Source organism: Galeopterus variegatus, unplaced genomic scaffold (assembly GCF_000696425.1).
Source record: "Galeopterus variegatus unplaced genomic scaffold, G_variegatus-3.0.2 Scaffold3225, whole genome shotgun sequence".
NCBI lineage: Eukaryota > Metazoa > Chordata > Mammalia > Dermoptera > Cynocephalidae > Galeopterus > Galeopterus variegatus.
Genome location: NW_007729336.1, coordinates 410564 through 416720, shown reverse-complemented (window position 1 = coordinate 416720; position 6157 = coordinate 410564).

The window sequence follows — 6157 nt, the reverse complement described above, 5'->3', positions numbered from 1 at the left end:
GACGAGATGTATAAATGTACATGTCTGAAACAATAAGGAATCATCAGCACAGAGCTATGCTGTTTTCAATACTACCAAAGGCTGAAACGTATGGAACAAAAAATTAGGACTTTGGGTCTGGATGAGGAGTGCTCTGGTTTGAATATTTGTGTTTCCCCAAAATTCATCTGTTGAAATCCTAACCCTTAAGGTGATGGTATTAGAAGTGGGGCCTTTGGGAAGTAATTAAGCCTTGAGGGTGGAGCCTCATGAATGAGATTAGTGGCCTTATTAAGTAGGCCCAAGAGAACCCCTTCCCCTTCCACCATGTGAGGTCAGAGGGAGAATATGTCTATGAGGAAGCAGGCCTTCATCAGACCCCAGAATCAGTGGGCACCTTGATCTTAGACTTCCCAGCCTCTGGAACTGTGAGGAATACATTTCTGTTGCTTATAAGCTACGTAGTCTAAGGTATTTTCTTATAGCAGCCAGAGTGAACAAAGACAAGGAGTGATCAATTAATTGATNCTTTTTTTTTTTTTAAAAGATGACCGGTAAGGGGATCTTAACCCTTGACTTGGTGTTGTCAGCACCACGCTCACCCAGTGAGCGAACCGGCCATCCCTATATGGGATCCGAACCCGGGGCCTTGGTGTTATCAGCACCGCACTCTCCCGAGTGAGCCACAGGGCCGGCCCCCTAAGGTATTTTCTTATAGCAGCCAGAGTGAACAAAGACAAGGAGTGATCAATTAATTGATTCATTTTTATCAGGAAATATTTACTGAGAGTGTCCTATATACCAGGCATTGGGTCAGGCACAGAAATGAATAAGGCCCAATCATGTCATCAAGTCTTGATGGAGGGGTGGTCAGACAAGTACATTACAGTCCATAGACTTGCCATAGCCTTGCTTCAAAATCATTCAAAATATGGGGCCGGCCCGTGGCTCACTCGGGAGAGTGCGGTGCTGATAACACCAAGGCCCCGGGTTCGGATCCCATATAGGGATGGCCGGTTCGCTCACTGGGTGAGCGTGGTGCTGACAACACCAAGTCAAGGGTTAAGATCCCCTTACCAGTCATCTTTAAAAAAAAAAAAAAAAAAATCATTCAAAATAATCCAAAGATGTGGGAGTGGTGAGGGTACAGCTGAAACACGATGGGTCATGTGTGAGCTGTTAAAGCTGGGTAATACATGCATGAGTTCAAAACACTATTATTATATGTTTAAATATACTTAGAATTTCCAAAAAAATATATTTCCTATAGTAATAAACATGAGGAATAAAAAAATAACATAGTGAAGGACATGTTCAAAAAGAGCCCATGCCAAGATTAATGAAGAAAGAAGCTTTATGGGCTCTTAAAAATGACACTTTGGGGGCCGGCCCGGTGGTGCACTGGATAGTGCGCTGCTTGGGAAGCGCGGCGGCGCTCCCGCCCGAGGGTTCGGATCCCACATACAGACCGGTTCCCGCTCACTGGCTGAGCGTGGTGCGGGCGACACGAAGCCAAGGGTTGCGATCCCCTTACCGGTCACAAAAAAGACAAAAAAAAAAAAAAATGACACTTTGGGGGCCGGCCCGGTGGTGCACTGGATAGTGCGCTGCTTGGGAAGCGCGGCGGCGCTCCCGCCCGAGGGTTCGGATCCCACATACAGACCGGTTCCCGCTCACTGGCTGAGCGTGGTGCGGGCGACACGAAGCCAAGGGTTGCGATCCCCTTACCGGTCACAAAAAAGACAAAAAAAAAAAAAAATGACACTTTGGGGGCCGGCCCGGTGGTGCACTGGATAGTGCGCTGCTTGGGAAGCGCGGCGGCGCTCCCGCCCGAGGGTTCGGATCCCACATACAGACCGGTTCCCGCTCACTGGCTGAGCGTGGTGCGGGCGACACGAAGCCAAGGGTTGCGATCCCCTTACCGGTCACAAAAAAGACAAAAAAAAAAAAAAATGACACTTTGGGGGCCGGCCCGGTGGTGCACTGGATAGTGCGCTGCTTGGGAAGCGCGGCGGCGCTCCCGCCCGAGGGTTCGGATCCCACATACAGACCGGTTCCCGCTCACTGGCTGAGCGTGGTGCGGGCGACACGAAGCCAAGGGTTGCGATCCCCTTACCGGTCACAAAAAAGACAAAAAAAAAAAAAAACCCACACTTTAATTAACCTTGGGGGGGGGGGGGGGCCACCCAAACCAAGGGTTGGCCCCCCCTTCCCGGCCAAAAAAAAAAAAAAAAAAAAAAAAAAAAAAAAAACGACACTTTAATTAGCCTTGAGGTGATGTGGTGGCTTAAGGAAAGCATAGTGTCTGAAGGAAACTGCCAAGCCACACATCTAATGTAGCATTACACTTGAGTTCATTGTATTGTACTTGCAGGCTGTTTTAAATTACTGTGTATTTTGGTAACAAAAACGTACCAGTCAGAAAAAAGATAGAACTGCCATAAAGGTATTTATACAGTGCAGTGGAACTATAGGAGAATGAGCGAAATATTCCAAAAGTGAGTTTTGAATAAAAGGGGGAGCTGGTGGGATTTGGATAGGAGGAGATGGGGAGGACATTCTCGAGTCCAGACCCACACAGGCAAAGATTCAAACCCAGAACAATGACTCCAGTGCTAATGAAGCAGAGACAAGTGGAGGGTCAGTGGGAAACAGCATTGAATGAAGTAGAGCGAAATGGTTTGAACTTTGATAATTTAGGAGTGGGATCTATCTAGAACTTTTATACGTAACACTTACAAGCACTTCATCACACCATTCTAAGTATTTTACAGTCAATGGGCTTTTACAATACATTCTTGAGTAATAAAATATTGCGTGTGTGTGTAAAATTGCTCAAGATTTCTTGAAAACAATCCTGCATATTTTGGAAAATAAATGTTTTCTATTTTTATGACTTGTTTAAGAGGCTTATTATCACTATGAAGCATGGGATTATCCTATCGTGACGTACTGCCTCCCCAAGTAGGATGGCAGGCCTGCATATTTCCTTGAAGAAAGTCTCAGGCAGAAGGACGGGGGCTTTAAGGACAGGTATAATAGAAACACAATTGCTAGGCCCAGAAGTCCTTACCCCACCATGTACTGATCTAATATAGCCTGTTGCTCAAAATGACCCACCTCGGTTATGTTTTCAGGCTGCTGCTATAGATTACAACTGAGCAAAGGTAATCCCGACCCTTGTTGAATGAAGCAAATGTGTTTGATTTAATGATGTTTAGTACTATATATAATGCAAGAAATTATGAAAATAAAGCTGAAAATCACATTATAAAAAACTCTAACAGAAAGTAGACTAATGGATGCCTAGGGCCTGGATGGGGAGGGAGTAACTGCCAATGGGGACAGGATTTCTTTTTGGGATGAGGAAAATACTCTAAAATTGATTGTGGTGATGGTCGCACAATCTGTGAATATACTAGAAGTCATTGCACTGTACATTAAATGGGTGAATTTTATGGTATGTTAAATTATACCTCAACAAAACTGTTAAAAAAGGAAATGCTAATGGAATTTGGATATTTATTTAGCTATATGGCATTTTTTAAAAAATTGTTATTTTATTACTATATCATTTCTTCTTATTCTTCATTTAGTATTCTTATTACATGTACACACAAACTTAAATATCTTTGCTTTATAGTGTTCTTGCTTGCTCAGCTATATAATGAGAAAGGTCTATTAGATTGACACAATATGCTTGAGCACCAAGTGTGTGTTCAACACCACTAGGCACAAGACAATGGAAAAGAAATAGCATTTGCCCCTGTTTTCAGGTTAATAAGTACCAGAGAAACAACTTGGGCTTTTGTTTGTTTTGTCAACCTTAGAAATTCTTTTTCAGAGCCTCGATAGGAAGGTGGTACTTTCAGCCCTGATGACATTCAAAGTCCTCAAATATCCAAGGTAGAAAATTCAAGACTCAACTGTAAAATAAAAGGATTAGATCAGCGGACCCTTTTTCTTTCTTTTTTTTAAATATGACCGGTAAGGGGATCTCAACCCTTGACTTGGTGTTGTCAGCACCACGCTCAGCCAGTGAGCAAACCGGCCATCCCTATATGGGATCCGAACCCGTGGTCTTGGTGTTATCAGCACCGCACTCTCCCAAGTGAGCCACGGGCTGGCCCTGGCATTTCTATTTTATATATCAGACTTCTGAGTAAGATTTCATTTCAAAATTTGTTGACATCTTTTAGACTCAAAATAGGTTGATGGAGAAAGGTCTGGTATCCTACATCTTCATTCTAATGTCCTTTTTCTGAGCCAGGATACCATCCAGGATACCACATTACATTTAGTTGTGTCATGTTTCTTTAGGTTTCTCTTGGTTGTGGCTGTCATATCTTTTTGGAAATTTTTTACTTCCAATTTATAACTTTTTTGGCTTTACTGAGATATAATTCACAAATAATAATTGTACATATTCAAGATATACAATGCGATATGATATACTTTGTGTAACGATTACCACAAATTTTTTTTATTGAGGCATAAATGATTAAACATACCTGTGGGGTACAAAGTTGACTATTAATACTTGTGTACAATATGTGATGGTCAAATCAGGATAGTTAGCTTCTTCATAATTACAATATGTAATCGTTCTTTGTGTCCGTTAACCAATTTTTCATTAACCCCCCTCCCTCTTCCCCTCCTGCTTTCCACTTCTAGTTTTATTTTACAAACATTCACATGGTACTTACTATGTGTCAGGCACTGAGTTCCAAACACTTTACAAATATGAACGTATTTCACCCTCATAATCACTCTATGTGGAGTGCATACTATTGTTATTTCCATTGTACACAGGCACAGAGAAGTTAAGAAATTTACCTAAGTTCAGTCAGCTAAAAATGTCAGTCAGGATTTGAACCTCGCCAGTCTGGCTTCAGACTGTGATCTTTTTTTTTTTTTGTCTTTTTTTCCGTGTCCGGCAACGGATCGCAACCCTCAGTGTTGCCCCCGTACCGGACCGGGGACCGGCAACGGGATTGCAACCCTCGGTGTTGCTCCCACGCCTCGCTCAGCCAGTGAGCGGGAACCGGTCTGTATGTGGGATCCGAACCCCCGGGCGGGAGCGCCGCCGCGCTTCCCAAGCGGTGCACTATAGCAGTGCGCCACCGGGCCGGCCCCAGACTGTGATCTTAAGCCTTCTATTATGCTACCTTTCCCAATGACATTTATTATTTATCTATTTTTGTTTGTTTTGCTCTCTTTATATATTTTTCTTTTTTTTTTTTTTCTGCCATTTCGTTTTTTCCCAATTACTTTTATCGGTTGTTTTCCTTAACTATACCCAGTGCAAGCAAATTAAAAACTAGTTCATGGAGGATCCTGAATTTGAGGGCAGAAGACAGAGTTTAAGAACTTATCTCTATTTACATGTAAACATGTAGCAATGCCTAATACAGTACAGGCCAGACACTATTTTGGTACTGGGTAGTGATGAATGTGGAGGGCAGAGAATATAAAGACAAATGACACAGTCCATGGAGAACTCTCATCCTAATTCAGATGCAATGTAATGTTGGTATTTGAGTTTCCAAAGAGTTTTTAAGAAATACTTCAGAATTAGAAATGTCAAGGTTTAGATACTGAATGTGGGGGCCAGAGATTTGAATGGGTTGAAGATAAAAGTATGGTTCTAGCCTAGGTGGCTGTGCAGACAGTAATGCTATTAACCAAGAACAAATGCGCAGTAGAATATCGCGAGTTGTTAAGGGACTTAGTCACAGACATGCTAAATCTGGGGGCTGGTAAGCACTCCCGGTGATACTCAAATAGGCAGTAAGGAACTGGGGTCTGGAGACCAGAGCTGTCTCTAGTTCTAAAAAATTAAATGACTTTTGAAACCCCTTTTGATGTGAGGCACCACGTACTAAGTTATTTCAAGCTATGCCACTGTCCCTAAAGTAAGGGCTAAATTAATCAGGCAATATAGAGTAGCGGGATTATCGTGGATATTTTGAGGCACTGGACATTTAAATGGCTCCTCTTTCCAAACTATTGGAAAAATGCAAGGGCTGCTTACTTAGTAAGGGAAGTGGTTACCATGTTCCAATTTCAAAAGGACCTGTTTCTGCAGTTAGCTTACACTTTTCCCTGCAGTGCCACATTTAGCTAAGTCAAGAATTCTCAAGTCCTCAGACCTAGACAACAGTAAAGGTGGTTCTCT